Source organism: Orycteropus afer, unplaced genomic scaffold, assembly GCF_000298275.1.
Source record: "Orycteropus afer afer isolate SDZICR_OR568_19922 unplaced genomic scaffold, OryAfe1.0 scaffold00194, whole genome shotgun sequence".
In the NCBI taxonomy this organism is placed as follows: domain Eukaryota; kingdom Metazoa; phylum Chordata; class Mammalia; order Tubulidentata; family Orycteropodidae; genus Orycteropus; species Orycteropus afer.
The window spans coordinates 1,878,024-1,892,342 of NW_006921781.1; the positions used below are offsets into that span (position 1 = coordinate 1,878,024).

The 14,319-nt window shown below is 43.5% G+C and overlaps 1 pseudogene; it reads left to right on the forward strand.

Annotated features, from left to right (window-relative positions):
* Positions 1-3,670: 3,670 nt before the first annotated feature.
* LOC103202903 lies at positions 3,671-13,017 on the forward strand (annotated as a pseudogene).
* The last annotated feature ends 1,302 nt before the right edge of the window (positions 13,018-14,319 follow it).

A 14,319-nucleotide genomic window follows, 5' to 3' on the forward strand; every position in this document is an offset into this window, starting at 1 on the left:
TGGGACACTGAGAGGTTGAGGTGGTTGACTGCTTCCAGATAAGCTAAACACAGTCATATGGAGATGGGACTGGACCAGTACCATGGCACCCAAAACCTTCGCACAAGCCAATAGACAGGATGGAGAGTAGAGCAGATACCCGGAGGGGAAATAAAAAGAGGAAAGTTCCTATAGCTCCTGAGAGAGGCAGGCAGTAGTAACTGAGGGTTACTGACTTTCTGCTTTATTCATTCATTGTTGTTGTTGTTGTTATGTGCCGTCGAGTCAGCCCTGACTCATAGCGACCCCTCCTTGGGTTTCCGAGGCAGTATCACTACGGAAGTAGGATTGCCCAACCTTCCTTCCGAGGAGTGGCTGGTGGGTTTGAACCGCCAGCCTTCTGGTTAGCAGTCAAGTGCCTTAGCCACTATGCTACCAGAGCTCCCATTCATTAGGAAAACGATTTCCTGATCATGCACTGTGTGATGCACATTTCTAGGCTCTGGAAAGGCAATGTAGAACCAGGTGGTCAGCACCTCTGCCCTTTTGGAACTTACCCTCTAGTGAAGGCAAAGAAGAAATAAACGCACAACAAATAGGAGATCATGCCAGACCGTAAAAATAGGGGCCACTTTGGAGGGGGTGGTCGGGGCAGGCCTCTCTGAATAGAAGCTAAGCTGAGAGCTGAAGGAAGAGAAAGAGCCTGGAAAGAGAATGGGAGACAGAGATCCCTGCAGGTGCAAAGGCCTGGGGGCAGGGGTGAATTACCCAATAGTCAAAGGTAACCATGGGCTTACTTATGCTTACCTACTCATCTATACTGAACAGTTTCACATATTCTTCACTGTTCACTATAAGGTTCATAAGTAAGTGCAAATAAGCTCATGCTTACCTTCCTCACTGGGTACTCCAGCCCTGTCAGGGATTGTAAATTAGAAAAGAGGCTTTGATTCTGGAGGAAGGTGCTGTGGGATTGGGAGAGAGACAGATACCAGCTGTTCTGGTTACCTAGTGCTGCTCAGGCAAGAATATACCACAAATGGGATGGCTTTAACAAACAGGAGTTTATTCTTACAATTTGGAGGCTTTAAGTCCAAGTTCAAAGTGCCAGGCTCTAGGGACTGGGTGAAAGCCCTCAACCTTGGGGTCTAGCTCTGCCTCCTGCTCCCAGACCACTGGAGCTACAGGCATTTCTTCACTCAGACAGCTGCTGGCTGCCGAGACTGAGAAGCCCCAAGGTTGACAAGTAAAGAGGCACAGTCCCAATGTTACCAAACCACACAGCAGGTCATTAACTTAAGTCCATTGTAAGTCCCAAGGTCGGCAGAGCGTAGCAGGCTGCTGAGCAATGACACAGCTACATGCAGGGTCCAAGTGTGCCATAAGCTAGAGACCATTCCCCAAGCTGCTTCTTATATATGGGAAGCAAACCACATACCCAAAGCAACTACTCCACTGCTTGAGGTAGATCCCACCATGGAGTTGTTTGCCAGTCTCATCATGGGGAATAACTACCAGCTGCCCAGCCACTCAACCAGGCCCAGCCAAGTAGACACACAAACATAACCACCACACCAGCCATACCTTGAAGTGAAATCTTTGATGTGGTGAAAAAATGTGAAATTGTTTACTACAGATTAGCCAGTAAGCATAAGTAAGCCCTTGCTTACCTTGCTTATTGGGTAACCCAACACTGCTTGGGGTGATAAGAACTTGATGTGTTTGGCAAAAGAAAGGAAGAAAATGAGGCTGGCAGAGGAGTGGCTGGGGAAGGAGAAAAGAGGAAAAACTCACACTTAGACATTACAGGGTAGTAGGAGTCTTGCCTTCCATATGGAAGACCTGCATTCAATTTCTGTGCAGCTCCCACCCATTTGTTAGTGGAGTACTATGTGCTGCTCATGGAAGGAAGATGAGGCAATCTAATTCTGTAAAGATAAATCTTTGTAAACAGACTTGGCAACCTTATGGGGGTTGGTATGAGCTGGAATTGACTCAACAGCAGTATGTGTTGCTATGATGCTGAACATTTTTCAGCAGAGCTTCCAGACTAAGAGGGACTAGGAAGAAAGGCCTGGAGATCTACTGCCAAAAATCAGCCAGTGAAAACCCTGTGGATCACAGCAGTCTGACCCTCAGCCAATCATGGGGATGGCGCAGGACCAGCAGCGCCAGGAGTCAAGGGCCAACTCAACAGCAGCAAGCAGCACACAAATTACAACGAATTCAAGAATATCAAAGATGAAAGAGAAAGTGGAGAGGAAGAGCAAATAATTGACTAAAAAAGGAATGAGTTCGTGGAGTTGGCAGAAGTCAGATCATGAGAGACCTGGTGGGCCACGTAAGGAAATTGGATTTTGCTCTAAATACAATGTGAATCCATTTGAAGGGATTTCTTTCTAAGTTTAAATATTATTCCAAATTCAATAGGAAGCCCCTTAGAAAGCTCTGAATAGAGCTGTGACCTTATCACAACCTGATTTACAAAATTTCTGATATCTACTTCAATAATATGTTATAAAAGAGCAAACATGGAAACTAGAAGAGCAGTTGGTTGTTACAGTGGTCCAGGTCAGAAATGGTGTCTTTAATCAGGGTGGCGGAACAGATGGAGAGAAGAGGATGAATTTGAGATATTAGTAAACCAAAAAACCAAACTCACTGCCATGGAGTCAGATCTGACTTATAACAACACCTCCTTGGGTTTCGGAGGCGACATCACTATGGAAATAGATTGCCCAATTCCTTCCCAGGAGTAACCTTCTGGTTACCAGTCAAATGCCTTAGGCACTACATCACCAGAGCTCTTAGTAGGAGGTGTAATTGACAGAACTTGCTGAAGGCTTGAAGGTGGAGGCTATTCAAGGATGGCTCCTAGGTTTTGAGCTTAAGCAGCCAGGTAGAATGTGATGACATTTGCTGAGATGGGAAAATTTGGGGGAGGTGATCAAGAATAAAATTTTGGACATATGGGTCTAAAGATGCTAGTTTGACATCCAAGCAGAGACATCAAGAAGAAAGTTGAATATAAGAATCTGGAGCATAAGGAGGAAATCTGGGCTGGAAATAAGAACCTGCGAATCCACAGCACATTGACTGTAGGAGAGATGAGATCGTCCAGGGATGGTGTGGCATAGAAGATGTGCCCACCCAGAGACCTGGGGCATTTCAAGGCACCTGGAGGGCAAGTTGGCCAAAGAGTCTGAGAGGAGACACCAGAGAGGGAGGAAGGAAACCAGGAGAGCATTGTGTTCAAAGATGGAAAAGAAGACAAACCTCAAGAAGGCAGGAGTGGCAACACATCGCTGAGCTGAGGATGGAACTGTGTCCCCTAAAAGATCTGCTGAAGTTCACACTCTACATCAGTGAACTTAACCTTGTTTGGAAAAATAGGTTTTTTTCTGCAGATATTATCAGTCAAATTAATGTCATGGCACCAGAGTAGGCTGGGTTCTGGCCCTGATACCTTCTAAGTAATGTTTTATGAAAAGAGAGTCACACACAGGGAGGAGACAGCCTGTGAGGGTCCGTCTGTAAACCAAGGAATGCCTGGAGACAAGACAGGGTTCTCCCCTCGAGCTGACAGAGAGAGAGAATGGTCCTACCCACCCCTGGAATTCAGACAACAGCCTCCAGAACCATGATGCTGCAGGGTCCAGGTCTAGGTCAGTCAAGGCACAGATGGCCAGGCATGGAGCCTGATAGCACAGGGCTGCCCATGCCTGGGAACCTCTTGACCAGATGTGTGGAAGAGGTGGGTAGGTGGGCAGCAACAACTTCCCAGGGCTGGTTCCCCAGACTCCGGCTCTGGACTGTCTCAGCAGGAAGGAAGCTGCTCTCTGACCCTCAGAGGAGTTGGGGACCACACTCCTGGCCCAGAGTAAACCGACTGCCCCACTGGGGCCTCAGGAAGCCCCTGATTGTGGATCAAATTGTGTCTCCAAACATGTGTTGCAGTCTCAGTGCTTGTACCTGTGTACATGATGTACCTGTGTACATGACCTTTTTGGGAATACTAATTAAAAAAAAAAAAAACAGAAGGGAATGGTTAACTGTACCATACCCCCACCTCCCACCCATCATCCAACCCAAGGGGTCTACCTTCATAATATTTCAGGAATAATACCACTTCTCACCAGTGCCACTGTTTTCACCCTGATCCATAATCAGAAAATCATTCACCTTGACTCCAGATTCATTGAAAATACTAAGGCCACTGATCAAAACTTCCTTCTTTTCTCTACCTCAAAACATTTTTATCTTTTCACTTATCATTTCTTCCTTCCTCATGAAATCATATATCAAAGAAAAGGTGCTCCTCCTATTTTTGACTTATTTACCTGTGCTCTTTCCATGTTTTATTTTTGTATATATAATCTCATTTCATTTGTACAAAAGACAGTGAGTTAGCTTTCACTGTGGACACTTTATAGAAGAAGAAAGTGCAGCACAGAGGGGTCAACAGACTTTCCCTAGGACACACAACTAGTAGATGGCAATGGTGGTGCATATTGCACCTCATACTCTGCCCTGGTTTTATTTGAGATACAGACGTGTTCCGGCCAGGTCTGAGTGCATTTAGATCCAGGAAGCAATACATCCCCAGGGAGGGCATTTGGTTTGGTTAGAAAAGCATGGGCATTGCTTTTCTAACTAATTAGATTGTTGTTGTTGTTGTTATGTGCTGTCAAGTCAAACCCGACTCATAGCGACCCCTCCTTGGGTTTCCGAGGTGGTATCACTATGGACGTGGATTGCCCAACCTTCCTTGTGAGGAGTGGCTGGTGGGTTTGAACCTCCAGCCTTCTGGTTAGCAGTCAAGTGCCTTAGGCACTACGCTACCAGAGCTCCTACCAATTAGATTAGTGGGTCCTAATCTCTGCTCTCTCCCATGTGATGCCAGCTAAGCCACTTTTTCTAATAAAAGCTTCAATTTCCTGCAAAATTCTATTTGAGCTCAAGTCCCCATCCCCTCAGAATATCCTATGATAGTAATAACATTACCAGTTACTGTTGAGTTGACTTGGACTTGTGCAGACCCCATGTGTGTCAGAACAGAGCTATACTTCAGTGGGTTTTCACTAGATAATTTTTTTGGAAGTAGATCACCCAGACTTTCTTCCAAGGCATCTCTGGTTGGACTCAAACTTCCAACCTTTCATTTAACAACTGAGTCTGTTAATCCACCAAGGGATTCTGTGTGGTTTTCAGGTGCCCTCAAGTTGGTTCTGACTCATAGTGATCCTATGTACAACAGAACAAAGCACTGCCCAGTCCTGCATCATCCTCACAATCATTGCTATGTCTGAGTCCTTTGTTGCAGCTACTGTGTCAATTCATCTTGTTAAAGGTCTTCTTCTTTTTCACTGATCCTTTGCTTTACCAAGCCTGATGTCCTTTTCTAGGGACTGGTCCCTCCTGGTAACATGTCCAAAGTACATGAGAGGAAGTCTTCCCATCCTCCCTTCTAAGGAACATTCTGGCTGGATTCTCTAGAGAAGGAAAAACAGATAGCTAGCTAGCTAAACCACTGTGAATCAATTCTGACTCATAGTGACCTCTTTCGGGTTTCTGAGGCAGTAAATCTTTATGAAAGTAGATTGTCCTGTTTTCCTTCCATGGAGTGACTGGTGGGTTTGAACCACCAAGCTTCTGATTAGTAGTCTAATGTCTTAGGCATTGTGCCACCAGAGCTCCTAGACAGGTAGATAGATATATACAGAGAGATTTATCTATCTTTCTATCTCAAGGAAATGGCTCCTGCTTGTGTAGAGGCTGGCAAGTTCCAAGTCTGTGGATCAGGCATCAGACTAGAGGCTTCTCCTGACTCATGTTGCTACAGGGGATGAGGAACCCAAGATCAGAAAGTAGTATAACAGGCCACTGGTTCACAGACAATGGATTGAATTGTATCTCCCAAGAATATGTGTCAACTTGGCTGGGCCATAATTCTCAGTGGTTTGGCAGTTATATTATCATCCCCCATGATGTGATGTGATGTGATCAGCCAATCAGTTGTAAGGAGTTTAGGGTAGAATGTAATACCATTATGCAGGTCACAGCCCTGATCCAATGTAAAGGGAGTTTCCTTGGGGTGTGGGCTGCATTGCCTTTTATCTTACAAGAGATAAAAGGAGAGAGAAGTGAGCAGAGGATGAGAGATCTCAGTACCACCAAGAAAGAAGAGCCAAGAGTGACTGTCTTTTGGACCCAGGGTTCCTGTGCTGAGAACCTCCTAGACCCAGGCGAAGATTGATGCCAAGACACATGGAGATCTCCAAGCAATGCCAGGCCCACAGATTTTGAAATACAAACCTTCCTTGACAGTTGACAGAAAGAGAAAACCTTCCCCTAGAGCTAGTGCTCTGAATTTGAACCTCTATCCTCCTGAACTGTGAGAGAATAAACTTCTGTTTGTCAAAGCCATCCACTTGTGGTAATTCTGTTACAGCAGCAGTAGATAACTAAGAAAGATATTTATTACAATGAGTCAGGCCAAAAATTTTGAAAAGCATGATCTAGTCCAGAGGTCTGGTAGCATAGTGGCTAAGACACTTGCCTGCTAACCAGACGGCTGGCGGTTCAAACCCACCAGCCACTCCTCGGAAGGAAGGTTGGGCAATCCTACTTCCGTAGTGATACTGCCTCGGAAACCCAAGGAGGGGTCGCTATGAGTCGGGGCCGACTCGACGGCACATAACAACAACAACAACAGTCCAGAGGTCAGTAAAACTTTTCTATCAAGACCCATGTAGTAAATATTTTAGACTTTGCAGGTTCAAGAATTTCTGTTGCAACTACTCAGCTCTACTGTTACAATATACAGACAACCACAATAAATATATAAGTGAGTAAGTGTGGCTGTGCTTCAATAAAACTTTATGTACCAAAACAGGCAGTGGTCTAGATTTGGCCCACAGGTCATAATAATGTTATTGCCAAAGCTTGAAAATCCTAGTCTAGTCTAAAGATCCATTTAATGCTTTGTTGTTGTTAGTTGCCAGATGAGCTGCGCAGACTCATGAGGACCCCATGAAGAATGGAACCAAACACTGCCTGGTCCTGGCCATTCCCATGACCAGTGGGACCCATCACCAAGCGAATAAATGCATACAGTAATGGAGAATAATGAATTTCAAGAGTGAAAGCTAAAACATCTGAATTTTTTAAGTTATTTTTGAGGCATCTATATTTCAAGAAATATATATTTATCATGTGTGGTGTTTATTTGTGGTATAGTTTATCATTGAGAAGCAATTATTTTCTGAGATGCTGGCAAAAAATCCAGCTTCTATATTATTAACATGTCAGCCTTTGTGTGTGTGTGTGTGTGTGTGTGTGTGTGATATAGGTGAAAGTTTACAGAGCAAGTTGGTTTTCCATTCAACAATTCATACACATTTTGTTTTGTGTCATTGATTGCAATATCCTCAAGGTAACATCACTCATCTACTTCCTCCCTGTGTTTCTCCTTTCCATTCCTCCTTCTTTCCTAGCCCTTACTGCCTTCTGAACTTTGCCCTTGGGCAAATGCTCCCCTATTGAAATCAAATGGTTGATTGTTCTAAAGAGTGCATACTTCCCTGTTCATCTTGTGGACCTGTCTATTGTTTGGCTGAAAATTGAGCAAAGGAGGTGAGTTCAGTTCCAGGCCTGAAGGGTGACTAAGGGCCACAGTCTCAAGGACTCCACCTCTCTCTATCCAACCCATAAACCTGGTCTTTTTTTTTTTTTTTTTTTTTATGATTTTGAGATTCGTTCCACATTTTTCTTCCACTCTATCCAGGCTCTTCTAATATGATCCTTTTCAGAGTGGTCAGCAGTGGTAGCCAGGCACCATCTAGTTCTTCTGGTCTTAGGGTGTGTGATAGTTGGAGTTGTGTGTCAACTTGGCTGGACCCCAGTTCTGTGTGGTTGTTCCCATGATGGGATCGGATGACTGTGTTCTGAGTGGCCAATCTGTTCAAGGGGAATTTCCCTAGGGGTGTGGCCTGCTTCCAGGATATCCTGGGACATCCTGGGAAGAGAGACATTCTTCTGTGGAGCAGGATTCTGGTGTGCTGCCTACAACCGTCCGTGAGTGAGCAGTCCACCGTTCAGCCTGGAGATCTTGGATTCATCATTTGTTGGAGTCAGCAGCTGGTGTACTGCCTGCCAGCCTTGAGCTTCTCAGCCCCTGCGGTTGCAGGAGCTAGGAAAAGCCTCCAGCCTGACGTTGCTCCAGGGACTTGGGACTTGCCGGCTTCTATACATTTGTGAGCCATTTTCCTAAGATAAATTTCTCTCTCTCTTTATATATATATAAGCTTTGCTGTTTTTTTTTTGTTTCTCTAGAGAACCCAGTCTAACACAGGGTGGTAGAGGCTGAGCTTCACATGGTCCATTAGTCTTTTAGACTACTTATTTCCATGCATCTTTGATTTTCTTCAATATTCTTTACTCCAGATAGGGGGAGAGTAATAGTTGCACCTTAGACGGCCACTCACAAGGTTTTAAGACCCCAGTCACTACTTACCAAAGTAGGATGTAGAACGTTTTCTTTGTGAACTATGTTGTGCCTATTGACCTTGATGTCCCCCAAGATTGTGGTCTGCACCCCAGGCCCAGTGACTCATTCCCTCAAGATTTGCATACCTTTGCCCCCTGCAGGCTGTACTATATTCATAGATATATTTTCAGCATGTACAAATACATATATAGAAATACCCTCTGTCAAGCCTATATATTTGTGGGTATAGTTACATTCTTCCCACACCAGGTCAGCTTGCATGTGTACCTAGGTATCCATTTGTAAATTATTGTTATTACTGTTGTTGCAGGGTTGTTTATGTGATAGTATTCACTTCTATTGCCTTTGACTCTTGTACTCCTCCCAGTTCTTCCTTTGCCTTGATAATTTTTTGTTGACCTTCCCCTTATTGTATATTGAATTCCCCTTCACCCAAGTTAATAGGTAGTGGTTTACCCTTCCTTACCCTCCCACCATTGGTGACCATCAAAGAATTTGGGGGGGGGGCAAACCTTTTATTGACTTTTTAGAATAATGATCTCATACAATATTTGTCCTTTTGTGATAGATTAATTTCACTCAGTGTAATGTCCTTCAGGTTCATCCTTGTTATGAGATGTTTTGCAGATTCATCATTATTCTTTAATGTTGAGTAGTATTCCATTGTATGTATGTACCATAGTTTGTTTATCCATTCATTTCTTGATGGGCATTAAGGTTGTGCAGTGTAGTAAATTACACAGTGTGGCTTTTCTAACCATAAGTCTTTGTGAACTCTGTGGTGGAATTTGCCATGAGCAACCAACTGGCTCCTGATTGTTAGTTATTCTCCTGGTGTATTTCCTTTGGGAGCAGCACAAAGTAATTTTCTGGGAGGTTCACTCTCTCTCTCAGGTGCATAGAATTCTGATGGGATTGGTTAGTGGCCACTCTGCCAGGCTCAAAAGGAGCCCTTCTAGAGGCAAAAGAGGTCTCTCTGACTGCTGGCTGAGAAAGATATGCTCTTGAGAGAAACATCCTCCTGAGAGCCACACATTGCTGAGAGAGACACACCAAGAGACACACACACTGCTGTGAAAGAGACTATGAGAGACTGTTGGCTGAGAGACAGAGGGCTGAGAGAGACTGAGCATGTTCCTGAACTTGACTTGTAGCCTTTGCTTCCCTAATAAACCCCATAATCTGTGAGTTCTGTGTGGCCACTGCAGCAAATTATCAAACCCAGCAGAGAAGTGGTGGATGCTGTGAGAGAAATGGTTGGTGAAAGGGCTGGAGGGAGGCAGCATGTCTGGCCTCACAGGAATAGGCCTTGGGCTATTGATAGTGATTCTGTCTTCCTCTTGTGGGGTTAGAGGAGGTCAGAGATGCAGCCTCCTTGCTCCTTTGGCAGGTTGTTTCCATCTTTTTGCTATTGTGAATAGTGTTTAGCCACACTTTTAAGTGAACTTGAATACAAAGGAAAATTTGGTCACCAAAAAGAATTGCTAATATATTACACAATATTATTTAATGCTTTACTGTTATAACTGTAGAACTCAAATCCTCTTGAGTCTTTTTTTAAAATAATCAATAGATATCAAATAAGAAAACAACAACTAGGCAAATTCATTTCAGAAACTATTCTTTCAGCATGTTCTCCAGACAAACTGAAGCAATACTTTCACTATGACATGTGGCTTAGTTAATAAATAAAGATGCTTGGGAATGTAAAATAATGTAGCCACTATGGAAAACAGTACCACAGTTTCTAAAAAAAGTTAAACATAGAACTACTATGTGTCCCAGCAATTCCACTCCTAGGTATATACCCAAAGGAATGGAAAGCAGCAACTCAAAGAGATAGTGTATTTTTACACAAGTAATGCACCCTTGGAAATAACTTGCACACACATATAAAACACAAAGCACTCATAGGAAATTAATGTGCAAGAGGGTTGTGTGGTTTGCAAAAAAAAAAAAAAAAAAAAGTTAATGTGTGCATTATTTGAGTAAAAATACAGTACACATACACCAATGTTCATTGCAGTATTATTCACATAGCTAAAAGGTGGAAACAACCCAACTATCCATCAAATTTTCATATACACATACAATAGTGTGTTATTCAGATATAAAGAAAAGTGAAGTTCTGGTACATGTCACCATCTGGACAACCCTTGAAAACATTATGCTCAGTGAAATAAGCCAGAGAAAGTAGACTTTGGTTTCATGTACATCAAATATCTGCAATGGTACATCTGTCAAGACAAAAGAAGATTGTTGGTAACTGGGGATGGAGGGAGGGGAGAATGGGGGGAAATCATTATACTGTCTATCTTAGTTATCTAATGCTGCTATAACAGAAACACCATAAATGGCTGACTTTAACAAATAGAAATTTATTTTTTCACAGTTTAGGAGGCTAGAAGCCTGAATTCAGAGCACTGGCTCCAGGGAAAAGCTTTCTTTCTCTGCTGGCTCTGGGGAATATCCTTGTCTCTTTAGTTTCTGTTTTCTGATTCCTCAGAGATCTCCATGTGGCTTGGCATCTCTCTTACCCCATCTCTGCTTGCCTGATGCTCCTTTTATATCTTGTAAGAGATTGACACAAGACACACCTTATGCTAATGCAATCTCATTAGCATAACAAAGACAGCTCATTCCTAAATAGGATTATAACCACAAGGATAGAGTTTAGGATTTCAACACGTAATTTTAAGGGGACATAATTCAATCCAGGGGAGCTCTGGTTGCATAGTGCCTAAGGCATTAGACTGCTAACCAGAAGGCTGGTGGTTCAAACCCACCAGCCACTCCTTGGAAGGAAGACCCGGCAATCTACTTCCATACAGATACCACCTCAGAAACCCAAGGAGTGGTCACTATGAGTTGGGACTGACTCGATGGCAGTGTTTTTTGTGTTTTTTTTTTTTTAATTCAATCCATAACAGTGCCTGCTTCCAATCAGTGAATTGTATTTTATGTGGATTATTCCTCAGTAAAGTTGTTTTTTTTTTTAAATCAAGACATTTATGCCAAAGAATAGCAGCAAATCTCCTGTGACATAGCTTTTGACTTTTACGTGCAACTTCAACCACGTGTCGTTGATTCACACTTTGCCTCCTGAGTTGCATCTTCCTTGAGTTAAGCATCTGTCTGGATATTTCACTCCTTGTGATTTAATAGTATGGAAATGCCAAGGCAACAAAGAGGATAAAAAGTACTTGATTCATTTCAGGATCAGAATCTAAAAAGTGCCAGGCAGGGAATGTCAGAGAAGAAGTAGGATACTTCCATCTGTTCATCAGTCAAAAATATGTGCTTATTTCACAACGGTAATATGCAGAGAACTCTACACCCCGATGGCCCACGGGCTGGCATGAACTCAAGTCTGCAGACACATGGCTGCCAGCTTGGCCTCTCATAGGAACAAACTAATCTTCACTACAATATGATCTAGAGCTCTGTCTTTCACTCAACTTGAGTAGCTCTGATAATAACCCAAACGATGTTCAATTTATGTACCCTCTGTCATGAACAACCTCACTAATCATATGAAGATTTGCTTTTTAAAAAAAGTTTCTATTAGTTGAACATGTGCGTTTTTTGATAAATTTATTTACACAGAAATTTTTAACCTGGAATTCATAGGAAGGAGCCCTGGTGGGGCAGTGGTTAAAGTGCTGACTGAAAGCTTGGCAATTCAAACCCACCAGCTGCTCTGTGGGACAAAGATGAGGGAGTCTGCTTCCATAAAGATTTATAGTCTTATAAGCCCTATGGGGTAGTGCTACTCTGTAACCTGTAGGGTTGCTATGAGTTGGAATTGACTCAGTGACAAAGGGTTTGCTTTCTCTTTGTGTGTGTTTGTGTAAATTAAAATGGGTTAAGTTCATTAAATTCAGCAAGAAGGATATTCCGGGAAGACAGCAGCCGAAGTGTAGTAGTTTTTTATAATAGCTAAAATATTTAGCTCTTCTGATCTTGGAGGCTCCTAAAGGTTTTTGGGATGTGTGTGATGAGGTTGCTGGCTCTATTTGCTCATCCAAGCAGAGAAGGGGGTCAGGCTTTTGGCCTCCAAATCATTGCTGAACAAATCATTTGCTGGGGAGTGGTGAAACTTGACCTTACAGTACGAGGTATATAATGTTGGCTCAGATGCTGCATTAGATATGGAATTATCTGATGATTCCTTCCCCCCAGAAGACCATGACATTGTCTCTGGAACACTCAGTGTCAGATGGATAGATTGCCCCTGCTAGCACCATCTCCCACATTGTGGTCCTGTGCCCTTTCAAGACTGGCTACTTCAACCCCAACTCAGTAGCCATTCCGTACCTGGCCCAGGAACATGAGCCTGTTGTGATTGGCTCTACTAATACGTCTGGACAGGGAAGAAGCTGGAGCAGCAAGAGTTTGATAGGAGATTCTCACCCTATTTTCTAGACTGGGCAGCCCTCAGGTGTCATGACTTTTCCTTCATGGGCATCTCCCTGCTTCTGTGGTACTCCAGCAGGAAGAAATATGATATTCTCAAAACCCAAAACTGAGTGGGGCTTCCACAGCCTTCCACTCCTGTGAAATCCAGGTGCTTTCCAGACTCCAAAGGGTATCTCAAATGCCATCTCTTTTTTCTTAGCCTTTGGTCAACTTCTCCTGGATTCTGCTCTGTTCTCAACCAGAGTGAAGGAACAGGCCCAGGAGTCTGACAACCTCCTTGGTTTCCTCTTGAAGTGGTATAAACAGGAATGCCATTGGCAACAGCCTTGAGCCTAGAGGGCCCCCTGGTGCTCCATTGAGAGCCTGTTAGCTTTATCGCTGGTAATGTGAACTCTCATGGGTCCAGGAGAGGGCACTTTAGAGACTGCCTCATGCCACTCCCACCCCTCACACTTGCCTCTCAGAAGAGGATGGAATATGTAATGAATGTTATGAGACCCTTGGAGACCACCCAGTCTCTTTCCTGGGTTAGGGAAAATGCAACCGAACCAAGCCGACTGCCATTGAGTTGATTCCAACTCATAGTGACCCTATAGGGCAGAGTCAAACTGCCTCATAGGATTTGCACTGCTGCAAATCTTTACGGAAGCAGATTGCCTCATCTTTCTCCCTCTGAGTGGCTGATGGATTCGAACGATCAGCTTTGTTGTTAGCAACCAAATGCTTTAACCACTGTGCCACCAGAACTCCTTAGGTTAGGAAAGTGCTTACCAAATGGGGTTTTCTAATGAAAACAATAAAAAATACATTTTAAATATTTAATACTTTTAATCTACATAAAAATAGGCAAATCAGCTATAAATGCAGGTTAAAAGGGAATGTGTATAATGGGTGTATGCTCAGATAACACAGCAATAAATGAGGGGAGAGTAAGAAGAGCACATTCAAAATATTCTAAAACCGCTTTCAGTAATTGTAAGTAATGGTTATGCTTGAACAATTTCTCTTAGAAAGATCAGCACAAGAACAGTCCCCATTAGGCAGAAGTTAAAGATGTCCCAAATATCCAAACTACCATGCCACTCTGTCATTTCAGACATTAACTCCTCGTCCTCCTCCTCCTCCTCCTCCTCCCAGCAATCTCCCCTGTCTTAGGGTTCTGTATTTTGCTGTAATGCCTCGCAGAACTCACAGACACCCAAGGGACTGTCTCACATAGTAGCAGGCTGGCAAGTCCCAGGTCTGTGAGTGGGTCTGATGAACCTCAATCAGCAGATCAGATGACGGCTGCTGTCCCAAATCCAGGGGTGAGATGTGGATGAGCCAAAGCACAGAACCGGAGCAAGAGGAGGGTGAATTTTCCAGGAGATTCGTAGGTATACCCTCAAGGAAGCTATGGGTGGTGATTTGAG